At 47.2% G+C, this 20,625-nt stretch overlaps 1 protein-coding gene across 4 annotated transcripts in view; it reads left to right on the top strand.

Moving 5' to 3' along the window:
• LOC135394869 (uncharacterized) overlaps window positions 1-20,625 on the top strand; it is a 287,749-nt gene that overhangs the window by 51,669 nt on the left and 215,455 nt on the right. The gene's annotated exons all lie outside the window — the stretch shown is intronic.

The following is a 20,625-nucleotide window of genomic DNA, read 5'->3' as shown; positions in this document are numbered from 1 at the left end:
GACCTTGGTTACCACCAACGAGCGGACGCCTTAGCCCACTCGGCCATGCCGCTGGTCTGAATGGATGTGCTGCTGTTCAAGTTGTAGAGCGCTTTTTTTTTTTTTTCTTTTTCGTTTCTTTTATTTTTTATTTTTATTTTTTTGTTCCTTATCGTCTCCAAATTTTTTTCCAATCTGCAAGTTTTGGACCCGCCAGACCCGCCACCGTCGGCACTAACATCTCCAAATTTTTCAGTTTCCTTCTAATCAAAACTTCTAAACTTTCTAAAATTTCTAAATTGACTGATCTAAAAAAAAAAAAAACTTCTAAAATTGATGGGATGACAATATGATCATTTACAGCGTCATTCAGTGGCATTAATGGGCCGCATTGTTTACTTGTCATAGCCGACAAACAAAACAACATAAGCGGATGAACCTCACTAGAGCATGCTGCACATGCTCGACATACCTGCTGGTCTGGCCAATAGACCAGGAGTTCTTCTGTACCGTGGCAGGTCGGTCGCCTAGTTATGTTATGTAAGCACGTTGGCGAGGCGACCGCAATGGCATCGAGGAGATTGCACAGGTATGATGTGACGTCTTGCAGTTCAACACATGCAAACAGCGTAACGTAACACAAGCGAAGCAGCTGCAAGGCAGCGCACTAAAACAGTGGTTACGGCAATGTAAACGTGTCACCTCCATGGTTATATCCGACAGACAAGACATTCGACAGCCTGGAGATCGGGAGCGTTCATCGTCAGTCACGATGAACGCTCCCGATCTCCAGGCTGTCACGATTCGTGACATTAAAAAATAAAATAAAATACATAAAATGAAATATACAAGTAACACATACCTGTATCACCTTGGAGGTCACAGCCGACTTGAACATACCACACACAAAGAGATACCTGTTCTACATATGGCGCGTTCATGTTCTGCGTCAGTCGTACTAAATATTAATTTCCGTACTGGCGAATTCTCTTTGACTTGCTCCGGGTTCATAGCCTTCGTTCGATGCCATGTTCCGGGATTGCTTCTGCTAGTGTGGATGATGGTTGTGCTCTTTGAAGTTGTACAGGGAAAGCCTTGCTGCTTTTTGTCGGGCCACCCTCATCGTATGATGGAAATAAAATGAATTGAATTGAACTGAACCGTATGCTGCCTTTCATCCATGTATCGATGATATGATAACGTAAGGATCGCGCGAGTCCTCGTGTTTTCTGTGATATTCCTTTCTTTCGCCAGTGCAGACAGGGCTATCCGACTGTGCGCACGCACGCACGCACGCACGCATATATATATACAGTCACGCACACACACAAAAAGGGTAGCATGACAGATCCACGCCTTATTATCGTCTCTGATGGTCTTAAAAATAGTATTTGGTTTGATACGAAGCACTTGCGTGCTCGTAACAACAGCAGCCTGAAATAGTGTTAGAAGTTATCGCGTGATGTTAAGTCGTTGCAATAATTATTTCTTGTGACGCGGAAGCAGCAAAAAATCAATTTATCGTCTCTCTAATCAATAATCAATTAAATAAATAATCAAAATAATTAAAACCTAAATACTCAATCCGCCATGCATATGGCAATAGTGCTGCTCGAAGGCCCATTTCCGCGCCTCCTCACCACAGCTGTTGGTAGTCTTCCAACGTGCGGCGGAGAGCAGAGACGTGCGCTGTTGCTAGGCGACAGAGACCGGATCTCTCGCTGACGAATCCGAAAACTATGAAGTTTTGCGAGTTCTTCCGGAAATTCGTGGACTCGCGTATCGTTCACTGCTCGTATTTATATTTCGTGAATAATACCAGAAAAAGAACCGTTTTTGTAGTCCGTAGCGGCGCTTTAAATAAGGTTAAAAAGCAGGCTCTTCGGTTCTTGATTCTAAAATCTCTAAAACAAACAAGTGTTAGGGATAAGGCAAGTACATAAACGACACTGACCCTACAGGCACTTTGAACCTAGCAATAAATGTCACGTATTTTAATAAAGCTTCTCTAACCTTATGCACACTGTGGTCAGTAAACGTTGAATGATTGACTGATTGATTGACTGACTGAAGAAGCAATGGCAACTTCCTTCACCTTTTCTGGCTGCCGCCACTAGCAACATTCGATCGAAGGGGACAAGTAAGCGAGGGAAACTTTGTTCGTGATTGTTGACACACGTTGAAGTCGGAAAGTGTAAACACGCTTTCACCGTAGCACTGTAAACGCTCAAAACAATGGGGGAAACGGGCTGTTGTATAGGGCAAACCTTTAGGCACAGCAATGCGCTGCAAGTTCAGCAAGCGACAAAAACAGCAACAAATGACGTGTTAGACAAATGTCACCAACATGCAAGATCATCCTCCAGTTAACTCTCCTTTACACTATTCGACGTCATGTAATAATAATTAATGTCATGTTATCCGTGAAATTTTATGTGACTATTCTGTTAGAAGGGTAGAAAATTCATCGAACCGGTAACTCAAGCAGCACAACATCTTGTCCCAATATTGGTCCAATATTGGCAATACTAGACCAATACTAGGCCAAGATGTTGTGCTGCTTGGGAAGGAAGTACCTCAGGACGAGAGGAACCGATATTCCGAACAGGGACTGTTCTTCGTCGTCGTCGTCGTTTTCTTCTTCTGGGACTACTCCGTAATTTCTATACTTCTGTTATGTTGCTTCGTACTGCTCTTTTTGTCAATAATTTGTATCGTATTTAATATGAACACTCGCTCCCCTCTGTAATGCCCACGGGCCCTGAGAGCAAATAAATCAATAAATAAGACGGACCAAAAGCACACACTTTCTTAGAATGCCTACTTTGACTGCCCACATGCAATTGGTAACGAGATTATGGTGAGACTGTCATGGAAAAAGCCAGGATAACGTGGAGGAATTGTGTAACAGAAACAGACCTATGCATTTATTTATTTATTTTACCCCCAAGGGCCCTTACGTGCATTACACGGGGGTGAAAAAAGAAAGAAAAGGGAGAGTTGCAGTTGCAGTATACAGTTGCAGCGGAACAAATACAGCGAACATATAAAATACAAATAAAATACAGTGAACATTTTGCAATGAGGGGATAAAAAAAGAAAAGAAAGGGAAGAAAAGAGGACACAATACAAAAAGAGTTAGTACACCATTGAGCAACACGAACATACTCTATACATGAAGAAAGAAGGAAGTCACTGAAAAGGTTAGCGAGCTGCAGGACTCGTGCACTTTTCAGTGACTGCCTTCTTTCTTCATTCATTGTTCTTAGGCACTTGAGGGTTTGTGTGTTTGTCCTTTCTTCTGTGTTCCAGCCTCAGAACATATATTTCCATCATACTCAATACAAGTAATCTGTAAAAAAAATCAGTTCGACGGGCGTACGATGTTCAGAAATGACTGGTGGTCGTTAGTAATGGTTATGTGTTCTGGGAGGTCATTCCAAATGATTATGGCGGAACAAAAGAATCACTTCGTGAACGCGTTTGTGTTACAGTGAAGACGCGTGATTTTATTAGTATAGTCTAGACGGGAGAGTATGATATCGGCACGAACGATTGGCGATTGATCTGTGGGAATGGCATGAAAAAAAAAAAAAAAAGGTTGTAATGCTCTAGCATCTGCGAAAGAGAGAACTTCTGCATTATTTGTACAGTACATGCCGCCATTTGAGCCCTTCGTATCGTCTTGTCATTCTCCGGTATTCGGTGTTCCTGAAGCTCGGGGTATATTCTGCACTATCAACGGTCACCAACTAGCCGCCATCCTTTCAGTTCTCTCAGTTCTGCGCTATGAAGTACATGCACCCGCGTTCGAAGGCAGACTGTCAGTCATCAAAGCAACCGTGCCCTCGCTCACTGCTGCGAGGCTCCGCCGTGTTGACTGTCGTGCGAGAACTTGAGCCGCAGGGTCGCCTTCAAGCAGAGGTAAAGTTCCAGAGAAGTAGTTTAATCTTTTTATTTTCACGGCGAGTTGCGGTTCGTACATACCGTTCGCCCATCGCCGCCCGCGTTCCGCGCTGACAGCAAGCATTCGCTATACGCCACGCTTCCTAATCCTACCGGGATCATAGACCGACGCTGTTCAGCGCAGCTCAACGGAAACACCACCTGAGATTTTCACATTTCGTAGTGGGAAAGCAGTCATATCTGTACCCGCGTGCTGGAATCCGGCTAAAGATAATCCGTGTTCCCATTCTTGGCACTGTTATGTTTGTACGACTGTAAATACGGTTAGTACCCCCAAACATGGACGCTGAATTGAACAAGAAAGTCACACGTCTTTCCAGCTGTTCTAGTTCTTTTGCTTGTCCCTATAGTCCATCCGCCGTTTATTATATAGGCACCGATGTTCCTTTGCAGTTTCGATCAAAAGCTCAATGGGTGACAGCGGCATGTTGGGAAATGCGCGCCCACCGGAGCCCACGCCGTGCACAGCTCGCTGGCCACCGCCAGATGCAGAGCATTGCTCCACTCCCCCTACGGCGGCTGACGTAGTCGCGCGTTGCCGCCGCGCGGCGCTATGCCGAGTTTCGTCGAACTACGAACTCACCGGCGGCGGCTCGCGATGCGCTGCGCTGCGCCGCCCGTCGTTACGCCCGGCTCCGTCGGACTCTAAACCAGCCTTTAGGGGAGTAAAGTTGACTCGAACGGTCGTACAATCCATTATGTTGCAAGCGGGATGTACCAAACGATTGTTCACCAAGAAGCTGTCCTGTTGTTGTTGCTGTCTAGAGTATGTGGCAGTTGGCGCGAGGTCAAGGTCTCAAGCAGCGTTGTCTCTGTGTTGAGTCAGTGAAACCACTCCTCTCCTTTTTCTTCTGTTCTCTAGATGGACGACCCAAACGGGCTCGCAGCGCCGCAGAGCAACTTTAGCCATGTGGATGCTTCTTACAACCTCCACAGTACGAAACGACCGAAAACTATGGCAAAAAGCAGGGAATGGCCTCGCAGATGTTTGCAAACAAGTTGCTGTCCAGCTCTTCACCCTGCGACGCAACTGTACATTTCCTAAGCGTTTGTCACCATATCTTATATTGCCGCAAAGCGGACACATACTCTGACTGCCTCCGAGTAGAATGTTCAGCGTACCAAAGAGACCTACCTTGTGACCACCAAAGAGAGAGAGAAAAGATGACTAGGCATTTGGTAATGTTATGTCCTGGCGTCTTCTAGCGACCCTTGCAGGACTCGTCTTGTCTCGCTGTTTCAATATAAGCACGAAACATGTGAACGTATCTGAGACGAGCAGCACGATAAAGAACAACATCCGGGAAACGAGACATCTTTTTCTTCCCCCTCAATTCCATTTTCTGTTCAACGTGCATTGCAAGTGATTCCCATACGGCTAAGGCCGTTGAGGAAAACTCTATACTTGCTGTTGACCCTCCTTAATGAAAGAATAGTGCAGTCGTCGGAAAAGCCAGACAGAGGCGGGAACGGAACACACAGCCCCTGGACTGGCGATCATGTGCACTGCCGATTCGATATCTGCCTTATTATGCAATCCTTCAGTGTCCTCAAACTTTGCGTACATTGTGTTTGTCTTCGCCTGTCCGTGTGCTAGCCTCAGCTTGGTTAATTTCCGTCATGTTCACTGTGAAGGCGCGACAGAAAGAAAGTGTTCATCCAGAGGGTCGGTGCTTGCGGGTCTCACTGGAGCATTTTCCCAGAAAGACCATATTTAACCCGATTTCACGCGGCACGTAATTGTTTCTCCGAACCTACGGGGCCTCATAGCCGAAGTTCTAGCGGTATATCAGACTGTGCGTCACTTTCCTCTCGCGGGGATTCAGCCTCACGGGAGCAATAACGGTTGTCTGGCAGAGCGAAGTCTCTCAGCTAGACTTTCCCCAACCGGTTAGACGATACCGTATCAGCTAAACGAAAGGCCTGGAGGCTCCGCGCTGCAACTTAGTTTCGTCGAGCTGCTCTTGTTTGTTTTGTTTTAATGTAGTCACTGCCGAGCTTTGCTTAGGACACATCAGCGCCGCACAGGACTGAATCCCATCAGTCATTGTGCTCTACAAAAGCGCATACCTACAAGGCTGACAAAGTATGTGATTAATCACAAAGAAGTTGAGTAGCATCTGGTAATAAAACTACGAGTTCTAGAGCAGTAATCCACACCAGTTCGTCTTCGTTCGTTCTACTTCTTCCTCGTCCATTGGCCTTCGGCAGTTCGTCCTTGCGCCTGACTTCGTCTTTTATTTTAATTCAGTGTTAGCGCCGCGAAGCAACTATGGCTATGAGCGGCGTACAGACGTGGACAGATAGAGAGAGGACAACAGGAAGGAGTGGGCGGACAGGGGGGTTAGTGTGCGTCCTGGGCCGACTTTGGCGGGAACGGTGCCGACGTTCGCCTGGAAAGTCTTCGGAAAAACCAGGAAAACCTCAGACAGCACAGCCGGTGATAGGATTCGAACCTGTGTGGTGGTGGTGGTGGTGGTGATAGGGCTTGCCGTTGTCGGCCTCACGTATGTGGGCAACGTCACGACTCACGCCCTGGGGGAAATGTGCGTCCTGGGCCGACTTCTAAGGGAATCCCGGTGCCGGCTGTGCTGTCTGGGGTTTTTCCTGGGTTTTCCTCGAACCTGTGTTACCTCCCAGTCTCGGCGTGGAATGCGATCATCTTAACCACTATGCCACGGGAGCTGCTCTTCGTCGCTCTTCTTCCCCCTCTTTCTCTCTGAATTCGCCTGAGAACATAAGACAATATCGCCTAAGACAATATCACGCAAGACAGCGAGGTCGGAACATTTTGATCGACAAAAGGCAGAGCGGGCTACGACTGCCGCAATCTCCCATTAAACCCCTGGCTCTGGAGCCTTTATATACAGTATACGTGAAAATTAAGCAGGCACGTGAGCCCCTATACGGGGAAATGCTCACATTATATGTTTGTGTAAACTGTACAAAGTGTATTATGTGTGTGAGCCACGAGTAAGTCGATCTTTGCCCTTTGAGTACAATACGCCTTTCTTCGGGTCACACAAATTCTCAGGTGAAAGGCACACAGACGTGTTTACAATACAAGCTTCGCCAAGATTAACCTTGCGGCTTCCAGAGCAGAGCCGCTGCAGGTGCTTTCAGAAAATGGCCATTTTCCATCTGTAGAGGACGATGGTCTTCCTCTACATGAGTCCTGACCAGCGGTGATGGAATGTCCCAGCGGGCAGATGGACGTGGCCTCACACTAGGACAGCGCCGGTAGAACTGGCTGCCAGGTGCAGTAGCGCGCGGCAGCAGAGGCGCGTCGTCGTTGTCGTCCACGGGCCGCCACATCACTCCCCCCTCCCCCTCAGGCGCGGAGCGGTGCATGCGGTTGAGGTCCGCGTCGATACCATGAAGAGGAGAATGAGGACGACTCGTGGATGGTGGACGTCTGGACACACGGCTTGTGGTTGTGGCTGTTGATGCAGCAGCAGCGGGATGGCTGGAACAAGAGCACTGCGATCCGGGCGGGTTCCAGTGATGAGGTGTGAATGCTGAGTACTTGACTGCTTGGATGCTTGAGTGGTTGCTGATTGTGTTGAGCGGCGTTGAGTGATCGTTGCTGCGTTGCTTGTTTCTGGGTGTTGCTGAGTAAGTGCGTTGAGTGATCGTTGTTGAGAGCTGATTGTTGATGGGTGAATGCGTTGCTGAGTGGGCGACGGTACTGCGACCGGTACGTAAGCGTAGATGCTGTTTGTCGCCAGAGAAGTGCAGGGTAGGACCATCGTGAAGCAGGTGGAGGCCGGAAACTGAGCTGGCTGTGATCTCCCTGCGTGTCCCCGGTGGAACTGGGGTCACGGTGCGACTTGTCTGCCAGAAGGTGGTTCGCTGCTGGTTTGCCGAAACATTTAGGGTGATGAATGGGCCGAATTACGTCGAACGTTTGGTTTGGGTCACCAAATGTAGAGGAAGACCATCGTCCTCTACACATCTATTAGAGCAGCGCGCTCGGAGAGCTGCTGACAACTTGCTGAGACAGCTGATGCACACGCTACCGAGCGGGTGCTCGGGTGCACACACTCGTAATCACGGATCTTTGTGCTTTCTTTGAACATCTGCATGTCCACTGGGAATCTCTCGGTGCAAAGCCAATGACATTGTGTTTTATGAATTCCCTTTTCGCCAGAAAACACCTGGGGTCTGCAATGTCACGTGACAGTGGTGACAAAATCATACATAATACCACACCACGATACGAAAGAAGAAGAAATGCACTCTATAACAAAACCTCATACATATAACTTCATATTGACATATCGATTTGTTTTTTACGATGTTGATATTTTATCGATATCGAAAGTTTCGATATTTTTGCATCACTACACCAGCCCCACCGTCTCGAAAGCACGATACAATAAATGCACACTGTCATTTTGTCCGCAGCTCCGCCCGGTGTTCTTCCTGTGATGGTATAACTGTGCGTACCTTTGAACCTCGTGACTTGGCCAACGATCGACCTCTCTAGCAAATCGATGATGTGGACGTAATTGTTCTTGGTTGAGGTTTCCCCGCAGAAACAGATAGGGTTTTTTAACTGCGGTTATAAAGCATCGGTGCAGCATCATAGCAACCCAGCGAGCCGTTGTAACTTGATCCAGCCTCCCTTGAAACGCACTGGGCCACCGTTTCAAAAATAGGAATTCCTTTAATTTATCCTCTGCCCTTCTACTTGCTACGTATACTCCCGCAGGCTCTGCCGTCTCTGCTAAGACACAAGAATACAAAACCCTCTGAAGTGTACACGCAAAGAGGAAACAGGACATTGTGGTTTACTAGGCGGAAAAGAAAGTTAGCCCCCGGTGCTTACACGACATCCACGTGCATGGTTCTCCCCGGAATTCTTTAGCGACAGTAGGTTCGTGACTTTCTGCTTACAGCTTCTTCGAAAAAGTCTCGATGAAGGCCACGGGGGATTTGAAACGAAATGCGGGGACAACTTGCATACTCAAGCGAAAGTCATCGTTGTAGTATTAATGCTTCGTTACGCAATTTTTTCCACTATATCTTTATTTAGTGCTTGCTATTGTACAGGGAAGAACTGTCGATAATAGCTACGAGAACAAGAACATGATGATGATGATGATGACGATGTCACGATGGTGTTTTACTGCAGGTGTTGATGTTCCCTGCGCTTTGCGAAAAAAGGGCTAAGGACATTTCAGGGATTACATTTACAATGTACCACAGGCTCGGTTAAGGAGCAGCGGAATCCGCCACCGTTCTCCTGGAGAACGCGCTCCAAAAATTGTTTATTTCTACATCCTTCTATTTCCCCTGTTGCCTTCCTCTTCAGCCTCTACGAAATTCGCGGAAGTTTATGCGGACTTTTGGGGAGTATTTGCAGTGCTGATGAGTAAATTCCAGGATCAGGGGACTAAAATGGGGAGTAACTGGCGATCTAAGGGACTAGAAGTTGTAATTGCTCCCCAAGTTACTTTTTGCTTGAGTGAGATGTGGATCAAAAATAGCAAAATCGGTGCCCACAACTACAGTTCAGTTCAGCCGACAAGTCCACCAGAGGTAACTACCCCGTGAGTCCCTGGTGAGATGTTCCCAGGTATCTGGGTAATAAAAGGATAAAAGCACGGAGGGTTACATTGAATCACACTGTCATATCGACAAATATGTAAAATAGCAGTGATCACTGCGTCTAAGGGATCTGGAACATGCCGGTGATTGTCAAATACTACTGTACAAAAATTCGAGGAAAACATTTGGTAGTCTTCCTCGAGTTTAACAACAACATCAACTTTATTTTTACGATGATGAATGGGGAGTTTCATCGCCAGGCTCTACGCCTTTGCTGGTGGTGATGTAGGGGGTGAAATATAAGCCCTTTCACAATAGGATCCTATGGGGCCCAAAGTCCTATGGGGTCCACAAAGTCCTATGGGGCCCAAAAATGCGAAGAGTGCCTTGAGGGCAGAGCGTTGGGGGTCTGGGTTTGGCCAGGGACCAAACAATTTTGTGTGTGTGTGAGAGAGAGAGAGTGAGGGGGGGGCGAGAGTTAAGCTCGTTAAGGCCCCCGTTACGAAAAAGTCAGATCTGGTTTTTATCTAGCCTGATCAAAAAATTTCCAGATCTGATTCTGGTCAGGAATTGGGTCGTTTCCAGATCTGGTCGGGGCAGATCTGTTTTGTATGGGCCTGCACAACGCTTCCAGATCTGATAATCTTATCTGGCCAGATCTGTTTGGATCTGACCTGAATAACATTTCCAGCTCTGGGAACGTCATCAGGCCGGATCCGTTTCCTTCGACATCTGGCCACAAATAAAAATTTTAAAAAATCACTGTCGAAATCGTGTTGTTGTCTGGAATTTCCTCACGACAGCAACGTACTTTCAGGGTTACCCACGCTGTAATAGTATTCATTCCAAGCCTTGGTGCACCTTAATTGCATAGCTGTAACTGCTAGTAGTCTGTTTTAGGGAATGTGTGTGCTGTATAAAAGATATATACATTTATACTTGCAAATATTACGAAAATAAGTATTTTATTAAAATGACTAGAAGTGCTTACATGTAGGTAGGTTTTTCATCAGTTCAGTGAACTTAGTGTCTATTGCTGTAAAACGACTGTCACCTATAGAAGAACGATTGTTTTCTCATGATAACGCAGGATTCAAGGTTGCTCATATTATACCAGTTACCACGGAAGGTTCACAGCTGGAAATCATCGATGTGCCACATGACCGTAAAGAAATCTATAAGGGTTCTGGACTATGTCTGCTTGTCGCGCAATTTAACGCAAGTAAATTTGTAGCGATCCAGTTACACAGGCATAAATTACCCTTGCAAATGAAAGAACGGAGAGAGGTTTCCGTACGAGCCTTGTTATTCTCAGCTGCGTGTAGTTTGTCGTTACTACTTTTGTGCTAGATTGCTTTTGCTATTGTACGAAATGTTATGACTTTATTATTATGACTTTATTTACTTTTGTTTATTACTTTTATTTATTTATTATGATTTTACAGGGCTGTGTGTTCTTTTACTAGGAGGTTGCAGCGAGGCGCTGGGCTGCTACATTTTGTAAATGTTGCAAATTCTCCTTTAGAGTAAAAAAACTGTCTTTAAGAAAATTATTCGGTTAAATCATTGTAACATTCCATTCGAAGTACTTCGTGAAAGATCCCACAACAATAGTTAATTATTACACTAAGGCTTTTGCATTTTAATGTATTTTAAGGTTTTCGCATTGAAAATACGTTCCGCATGGTGCCTTGCGTACTCGAGTCTGGTACTGACTCACCCTGACCGAGGTCCGGCACGTGTTGGCTAAAGCATGACAAAGTCCGATTTCCCATTATCTGATCCGGGCACGACCTGACTTGACTTGACTTGAATCCGCGCATTTCGTACGTCCGGCAGGTGTGGGCTAAAGCCGGATAGAGTCGGATTTCCTATGATCTGACTAGTCTTGTACCCGGACATTTCGTTGGTCCGCCACGTGCCGGTTAAAGCCGGATAGAGTAGGATTAGCCAGGAACGCACCCAGATCAGGCCTGATCTGGCCTGCATCCGGTCTCGTGTCTGGCTCATCCGGAATTTCCGTACGGGCCGGTTTCATCAACGCCGGTTAACTTTGAACCGAGATGAAGGGTTGCTGAAGTTAACACTCAATTCTTGAACATGAAAGAACTGATGTTCTGAGGCTGAAACGACATAGAAGGGACAAATAAAAGTTTGACGCACTTTGGAAGTCGCTGAGAAGTCGTGTTAGCTTAGCTCAATTGGTACAGCCCTGGACCGGCAAATCCAGAAGATGTGGGTTCGAGTCCTACAGCTAGCTAACCTTTTCAGTGACTTTCATCTTTCAACGCAATTCTTTTTTACAAACTTTAGTTGGTGCCGTGATGAACGTTTCCGTGACAATAACACCCTTTGGTGAAGCAGAGTGAAGCGTTAAATTCAAGTTAAGGGCTGTTGATCTCGGTTGAAATGTTAATCGTCGTTGGTGAAACTGGGCCTATACACGGAGGGCGCGGTCCGGGAACCCGAAATATAGGAAGCACATCTAATTGAATGCGCAGGGTAGAATACGTGCGTGACCTCCCCATCAACTAACTAATTATCGCAAGAGATACTGTACCTACGAGGCTCCGATAGAAGTCCGCGTGAACAAGAAGCTGCCTGAGTGCTACAGTTCGGATGCTTGTGTATGACGTAGCTCATTCCAATGAACTTTCCTTCCTTTTTAAAAAGTCATCGTGCCTTAGTAAACGTCTTTAGTTCTAACTAAGCAACAGGAAGTTCTCCCGTGTTTTTGCCTCTTATGCTGCTTTTATGATGACTACCAACTACCCCATATCGCAAGTGTAGTTCGGGTACTCTTAAGATGATGCAAGAGATGCACTAAATTCGATCGCAACGTAGCTTAGAGGAGGTTAGGAGTAGCAGAACAAGTCAGGAGACGAGTTCAGTTTCTCTTTTTTTTTTTTTCATTACAAACAAACAAACGAGGTTGAAGGGCAAACGGCGTATTCATTGGGCTGTCATGTGTACAAAGTACTGTCCGCTTAGATGAATTACGTGAAGTCATTAAAACTGTCAGGTGGCTAAATTATTAAGCGTGTTTCATAATGAAGCGCGTTTCCCCATGCATTTTTTAGTCGCCTGCTTGTCGAGGGCGACGCTAAAAGTTGGCCTTAATTTGTTGGAGGGATTACTACGTAGGTTAGAACGATGAATGTGTAAGTACGCACTTTCTAGTGCGTTTGTCTTGTATGTGTGTGTGTGTGTGTGTGTGTTCTAGCGTTTGTTCAAGTGCCGCTGATGGTGTCCGTGAGGCATTGAAACTTCAAACTTTTAATTTCGTCAGGTAATGCCAAGCCGATGTATTCTATGAATACAAGAACATGTATCCTGGCTTTTAGATTACCTTAATGTTCGTAAAGCTTTCCTGCGAGCGTGAAACCTTCTAGTTTATCAATGATTAATCATGGATTCACGATGAGGCTAAGTGCATGTAACTGAGAGAGAGAGAGAAAAAAAAGCTATGTATGAAAGTAATGGCACCTAACAGCGCAGGGCCTTGATCTCCAACTTGTCGTTATCCCGTGTATTCACAACAGCGACATTCCCCAGAATATTCCAGTGGAAGACGCGAAAATCATCATAGCTTTCTGCTGTGACGTGAGCGCGAGCGCCCAACGTCATGTCTTCACGTACACTGTTAGCCGTGGATAATATCCTGCGACACAGCTACAAGAGTATTCCGTTGCAGACGACAGGGAATGACGCAGACGGTGTCACCTGCTAAGTGTCGTCTGCTAACTGCACGTTACGCCACTCCGGATAATCCGGCACCGTGTGAATGCTCAACATATAACAGGGACGGAACTTCGAGTCCGTGAGGAGTGTTTTCTCTATTTGTTCCACTAGAATCTTAACGGTAACGCGCGTTAGACGTATCACTTGGCTAGTTATTTGCCACGAGCCCTCGCACGAGGTCCAGTCCCAACGTTTCTTTGAACGGTTTTCACGTACAGCCGCATGACGTTTGGAAGGCGGCAACTGTAAAAACGCTTGCTATGTGCGAGTTCAAGATCCAGGTCCGGTGACGTAAATTTGTCGATAGAGAACACGTTCTCTGTCGATGGCCGTGCAATATGTCTTGTCATGTCCTTGGTCTGACTTTCCACGCCAAGCGTGTGCCTCTTGCCCTCAGCTTCTTGGTGGAATTGATAGCAATATAAGCCACGACATGGTATACACAGTATACCATGTCGAGCTATTACATGCTATGCAAAGAAACACCTTCGGAACCACTGTCCTCCTTAAACTTTGTGCTGTATCTAGGGTATTCTCAGCGGTACGTGCGACCAGATGAGTATATAGCGCCTGCTCGCTAGCTCGTGGTAGCTTAGTGGCCACGCTAAAGACTTGCATGTGCTGGGGCCGAGTCCTGCCGGTGTGCTACCTGAGGCTTTCCTTGGAGTTCCCGGCAGCCTCTCCCGACCGATGTCGCCACAGTTTTCCCCGAAGTCAGCTCAGGATCCTCGCTAACTCCTCCCTCATTCCTTCATGTTGTCCTCAATGCATCTGTCCACGTCTAACGCTAATGGCTACAGTTGCTTCGCTGTGCTGACCTGGCAATAAAAACAGCGCTAGCTCGCGTGGTTCAGTGGTTAGCGTGCTCGCTATGTCACCTCGAAACTGGGCGGTACCTGGGTTCGAATACCGGTGCCAGCTGTGCTGTCTGAGTTTTTTTGTGTTTTTCGCAGACGCTGTCAGAGATATGTCGGCACAGTTCCCTTAGAAGTCGGCCCAGGACGCACATTCCCCCAGGGAGTCAGTCGTGACGTTGCCCTCCTTTGTGAGGTCGACAACGACGAACCCTTTGACCACTACCCCCACCACCACTAAAAACACCACCTGAGGTGTCCAAATAACTCGGAACTTTTAACTTATATGTATTTGCGTCGTATCTGGACTATCGATGAAATCTGCCCCCATGCGGTAGCCCCCAATCACTGCCCCCATGCGGTGCAGCTCGCTGTCACCTCCGCTAAATCCCGCCAAAAACAGGGCACCCCAACACCAATTGCACTGCCAAAACACAGTAATGCACTTGCCGTGTTACTGCTCCATCATGGATGGCATTTATTTCCCTGGCGTGCACCTCCATATATTATTCCCCAGTTCTTATGCAACCTCGTACGACGTTAGTGCCAATGAGTTGGCTGTCTCCACTTGGCGGCCCATAGCTCACGGGCTCGCCTTCCTAGAGAAACGAAGAATCAGCGGGCAGCAGTTGGAGATAAGTTTATCGCTGTGCCGATTTTGTTGTTTTTTCGTCAAGCCTGGTATGTGAGCTGGCTCAGTGTATCGTGTTGCAACCAACTTCGCAGAGTTCTTTCTGCGCATCGAGCGCACTGTTGTTGACGTCGACTCAGGGGAGAGATTTGGCGCTGTGGTGTGTGTCGCTTTCTGCACGGAAGGGAGACTGGGTTCGTCATTAGATTGCGTGCGAGGAAACTTCTCAGAACCTAGTGGTCTCACTGCCGCAATGCAGTAAGCGTGTCTGACCCTTCATCCTCAGGGCTGTCGTCTCATTGCGATATACACTATTAATGAGACGTTTGGGAGCCTTGTGCTCCCTGTTTGTGCAATTTCAATCCGTGCAGTTATGAGAAATATCCACAGAGGAGATACGTGATTGTCCGCTGTTGGCATAGCAACCACACACCAAAGCCAGATTATTTTCTTTTGTGTGTGTGTCTTAAGTGATCAATTGAATCCTTTATTTTTCTTCCGGTGCCAACAGGTCAACTCTAAAGGACGATGCACCCAAAGATTCGCAAAATGTAGGGAAACAAGGCTCAATATACAAGCCATGCATATTGTAAAATTGCGTATAGTAAAACGCACCGTAAGGCACAGTAACGACTACATTTAGACCACGTAAAACGTCTAGACTGAGATCACCGGATTGCGTCATAGCATAATGTTTATCTAAAAAATCTTTGTAGACACTGGAAATGCCTGTGACCAGAGTTAATGCACAGTTTTATGGAGACTCGCTATTGTCTAGCATGCACATCTGAACTGAGCGATTCGGCAGCACAGTGCACGTTTCTCGGACACGTTTTCCTCCACGGAAGTCATTGAACACCGTGCAACAAGTAAACAAGTATAATTCACGAGAAAGCCCATGGGGGGCCGCGAACCTGGACCCTCCTGATTACCGGTCGCAGGGATGCTACCTTCACGCCCCTGCGCGCTAGGTTGTCAAGCATTATTCTGATTTCAACCTGGCCATGCTGGTGCGCAATGCACTTGAACTGAACACCCCTGCTTCCAGCTTCCTGCTTCGTCCAGAGCTGTGGGATGGATACAACCTTCTAGCATCCTGTGTGCATGATCTTGGGATAATTGTGAATAGTGTTTAATTGTGGACTTCTAGTGAACATGTGGATAGTGGACTTCTGAACAGTGAATAGTGAACTTGAGAGTAGAGGACCTGGGAAGTAGTTTTGGGGGGTGGGGTGGGGTGATAATTTTTGTTAGGAGTAGCAGAACAAGTCGGGAGACGAGTTCAATTTCTCCTTGTTTTTTTTTCTTGCAAACAAACAAACAAACCCCTGCTTCCGTTCAACATCAAAGGCACTGCACACAGAACGCACAAAAGACGTACAGAGATGGGTAGAAATCCACAATCCACAGAGACCCACAATTCGCATGAACCTTTAAACACGTCACACCTAACCCTTTAAATACCATGCCAATGATGAGGACGGTGCCCAGAAGAAGAACAGTCTCTGTTCGAAATATCGGCGGCTTCTGTCCTGAGGCAACTCCCTTCCTTCCAAAAGACGTACAGGCACGACAAGCATGTCACTACTGCAAAATTTGTCTTTCTCAGTTCCAGACCGTTTGCGTCCCTCCTGCACAGGCTTCGTCTCAATGTAGCCTTCACTCCCCCAATTCAAGTACCGGATCGGGTACTGTGACGGATGCTCCAAATGTGGCGTCGTGCTGAACAGTGCGTACGTCCTAACAGAATGTGAGCTCTACGAAACGGAGAGGCGGCAACTCTGTGCCCAGTTGAATACTGCTAGCAGACAGACATTCAACCTAGCTGCTATTATCGGCCCATGTCAGAACCACGTGCAACACCGCCCATGTCTTCTAATGTTCTTGGAGCTCCTCGTGTCTGCCGGTTCGCTCCAGACGCTGTAGTATATCATATTCTGCATCGCAATGACAATCCGCCATTTCATAAAATGTTAACGGAGCATGTGCAAGACAGTGGCGCGTATCCTATCGGGACTTTGGAGAAACACTTTGGTTGTCATTCGTAGTCTGCCGCCACGTATGCACATGGTATCAGGTCGCACGTTTTTGTGGTAAGAGGCAGCATTTCGTGAACCTATGGAGCGGATGATTTTGGCAGATGAAGATGGAGCGCAAATCAAAGTACAGGCCCCGAAAAAAGTATACGGAACACGAAGCGTTGTAGTTTCCCCTCGGTGCGACACCCTAGCGGCAAACGGAAGCGGGCTTGTTCACTCGTTGAGAGGGGAGCAGGAGTGCGCCGAGAGCGACACCAATTCAAACCACGTTTCGAGCACATTCAAGCGATACCGAAACTACCGCGGTGTGTCGCTAGCAGCGCACTCGCTCACCCTTCCGAACGAGTAGACGAGCCCGTTTCCGCTCGCCGCTAGGGTGTCGCACCAAGGAGGAAATACATCGGTGTTATACATAAAGTTGTTCAACGCCGTAAAAGCTATGATAAGAGGTGAGTCAGCAATCGGTAATCAAGATACAGACATACCCAAGCAGCACAATGTACTGAAAGTTGAGTGCAATAGGGGTGGACGGTATGTGTCTTATCAATGTTCTTTAGTTTCATCAGTCTGTTCAAGGCCTTCCACCTACCCGTCCACCCCTATTGCACTCGACTTTCAGTACATTTTGCTGCTTGGGTAAGAACTGTTCCAAGAAGGACGGGTGCTTGCCGTGCGAAGCAGAGCAAAAAACTTTCCAAGTGTTGGTGCATAGGAACCAGTTTAGATTAATCTTTCATTTAAGAAGATAACAGAACCCGAAACCTAATCGTACCAAATTATATCCCTGCCTTCTCGGGTGCACATAACGAAAACAACACATCCGACGGAACAGCTGTGTTCGGTGCAGCTCGCCTCTGCTCTTTTGCATCGTACGCTTCATTTGATTACATTGACGTATCGGGAGCAGCCATGCGGAAGATAGCACTCCGTGCCTTCGTACCATGCCCTCGTGTCATTCGGGACTAGGGAGCTGCACTGGAGCAGAACGAGTATGTCTGTGAGGGTAATTGCCAGATGCCAATAGTCTGCAATAAAAGCTACGTGTGATTGACCCTGCGGAGCAACAGAAAAAGAGAGCACGCAAGAACTCCGTTTGTGCATGGTCCCCTCTGCGGCCGTAAAATAATACCCATCGCTATAATGGAAATCGTGCATCGACTCCGTCGCGTCTGGAACTCGATCGAAAGCAATGAACCCGTATCTAAACACCTATACTGGTCTTCAACTTAAAGGGGCACTAAAATGCAAAAAACAAGTTCGTGTTTGAATTAGTATATTGCAATTAAAATTAGTTCACAGAGCGCTACCGTTTAGAAGAGAAACTCAATGAAAACAGAGCCGTCTTTGACGGCAACGAATGGTATCCCCAGGAGGCAAAGATTGGCGCCATTCAATGAGACAGCGGGAGACGCGTGCGCATACCTCCCGTGGGCATGTGGATTTGGAACGGGTTCGATCGTAGTGTTCCGTATATGCGCGGCATGGTGAGCACTATTTTTCAATACAGATTTACTGAATTGTAGTCCACAACAGTTCTCGCGAATGTTAAACTGACAACATTTATCTTCACGTCCTTCGGAGACCGACGCCAGTCCGGGGGGGGGGGGATATGTTTATTGCAAAAAAAAAGAGGCAGGTAGAAAGGAAACGTCAGCCAGGCAGAAGCCGACTTGCTATTCCTTGTAAAAAGAAAAGAAAGAAAAAGAAAAAAACAAAGGGAGAAAGACGCAGGCGGCACATGGGCAGCAGGGGGGCATGAGCACACGACCGCTCAGAGGCAGTCCAGGAGCCCAGTGTCACCCAGGAAGCATATGAGCGCTCTGGTAACAGCCCATTGCTTCTGCCCTACGGGGCCCAGTAGGGTGGCCAAAGACAGGTCTCTGTGCCCCAGGGCAGATAGGCGGTGCGTGAGTGCGGTCCGAGGAGCGGCATATCTTGGGCAGGTCATGAGCAAATGATGGGTGTCGGCGTCGGTGGAGCAGGAGGGGCACGCCGAAGAGGGACGCTGCTTGATCTTGAACAGGAACGATGGAGTACGGGCGACATTCAGGCGAAGACGATGCAGAGCTGACTCTTCCTTTCGAGACAGCCGTAGCGACACACTGAAGGCCATCTTCGGGTCAGTCCGCTTCGCAACGGGCACTATGTTTTTCGCCGTGACCGCTCCATGGCGTGGCACGCGCGTGCACGTGCAGTATGGACTAAAAACACCTATGCACGAGCTGAAACGACTTTCACTGCTTAGCGCCGAAGCAAGAAAGAGTCCGGTATTTTTTTCGATTGTAGTTCCGTAACGGTATCGAAGTTTCTGACTTATGATAACAAGTACGAAATTAACATACCGTGTAACGTAATTTGAAGTTAAGTTGTTTCTGCATTTTCGTCCCCCTTTAAGAAGGAAAAGAGATCTAGTCCGTCAACGACATACGCCGTTGGAGATAAAGAGACGCTATTGCGCGCTAAGTGAAATACCGCAGCGCCACCACGCAGCGTATATAGTGTGGTCAGTGCTAACAGCCAATACGGAAGCAGAGTGAGTATGATGCATTAAATTATCTGGCGTAGGAGCGAACGCGACCTCTCTGTGTCCAGCCATCCTATCTGCGGCGGAGTAACATTTTGAGAGCTGACAGACTACATTTATCTTCTTTCTTAAGTTGAACACGACTATAGATGGGTTCTCGTTAGACCAAATATCTGTTCTCCCTTACTAAAAGCACAGTCGAAGAAGTCTAAATTACAAAAGCTAAGTAAGGTAAGAGGGTCCTCGTTTGCGCTCACATATTCCATTGCTCAAGCGCAACTGCTCACGGCACGTAACGTGGAATAGAGGATTGCGGATAGCGCTGGCAATCTCCGCATCCGCACTTCTTGAGATCAGTGTACCGCGTCTGCGTGGATATTGACTATCCGCACATTGTATTCGCTGGAAGTAATTTTAAAAAAATGTTGTTGATGTCGTTGTTCTTCGCAGTCTTTTTTTACACGGTATTAATATAATAATAATATTTATATTACCATCGTGTACAGGAAGGCGTATAAAACTTTGGCTGCGCTGTCATTTTCACAAAAGTGAATCAGGATCGGACAAACATGCAGGATATATCGTGGGGAGCCAAGTAGTAAATGAAGAACGTATTGCGTAATAGTGTCTCGTCCAAACAACACGCGTGAGGGCAAATTTCTTAGACGGAATGAATCGCACGATGTGGCTGAAACATTCGTCCTTGGAAAGCGCAAAACACGCGCTTATCTCCTCGTTCGTGCGATATGGCCACAATCCCGAGTGCAGGCAGGCAGGCCACGAAGCTCGCCCGAGATTTTTCCCGAGGATCGTGGTACGGCTCAGGATCGGGGGTATTTTTGCCCTGTTGTGGCTGAGAACTCCTAACTCTGTATACGATAGGGCATATTGGGGTAGTTTCATGCTGGTAACTGCGCGACGCTGATTTTGTGATTTCAAAACTTCAGATTTCGAAACTTCTTGTTGTTCAATTTATGTATTTTTGTAATTTCTTTTTTCAAATTTCAACTTCAAATTTCAGAAATTCAGGTTTGCGGCGAGGCGATGCGTACCTATGTAGGCTTTCGGACTGGGCCCTTTCAGAGCACACTATCCTGAAGGGCAGTACACTGACTGTTATGATTTTTTTTTAGAATTCCGTATTAGCGCCGCGAAGCAACTGTGGCTATGAGCGGCGTACAGATGAGGACAGATGGAGAGAGGACAGCAGGAAGAAGGGGGGACGGGGGGTTAAGTATGCGTCCTGGGCCGACTTCAGGGGGAACTGTGCCGACATTCGTCTGGAAGGTCTTCTTCAGGAAAACCCAGGGAAAACCTCATACAGCGCAGCCGGTGGTA

The sequence above is a fragment of the Ornithodoros turicata genome, chromosome 5 (assembly GCF_037126465.1).
Source record: "Ornithodoros turicata isolate Travis chromosome 5, ASM3712646v1, whole genome shotgun sequence".
NCBI classification, from domain to species: domain Eukaryota; kingdom Metazoa; phylum Arthropoda; class Arachnida; order Ixodida; family Argasidae; genus Ornithodoros; species Ornithodoros turicata.
Note: the sequence above shows the minus strand (reverse complement) of the source record. Positions and strands in the feature narration are given on the sequence as shown.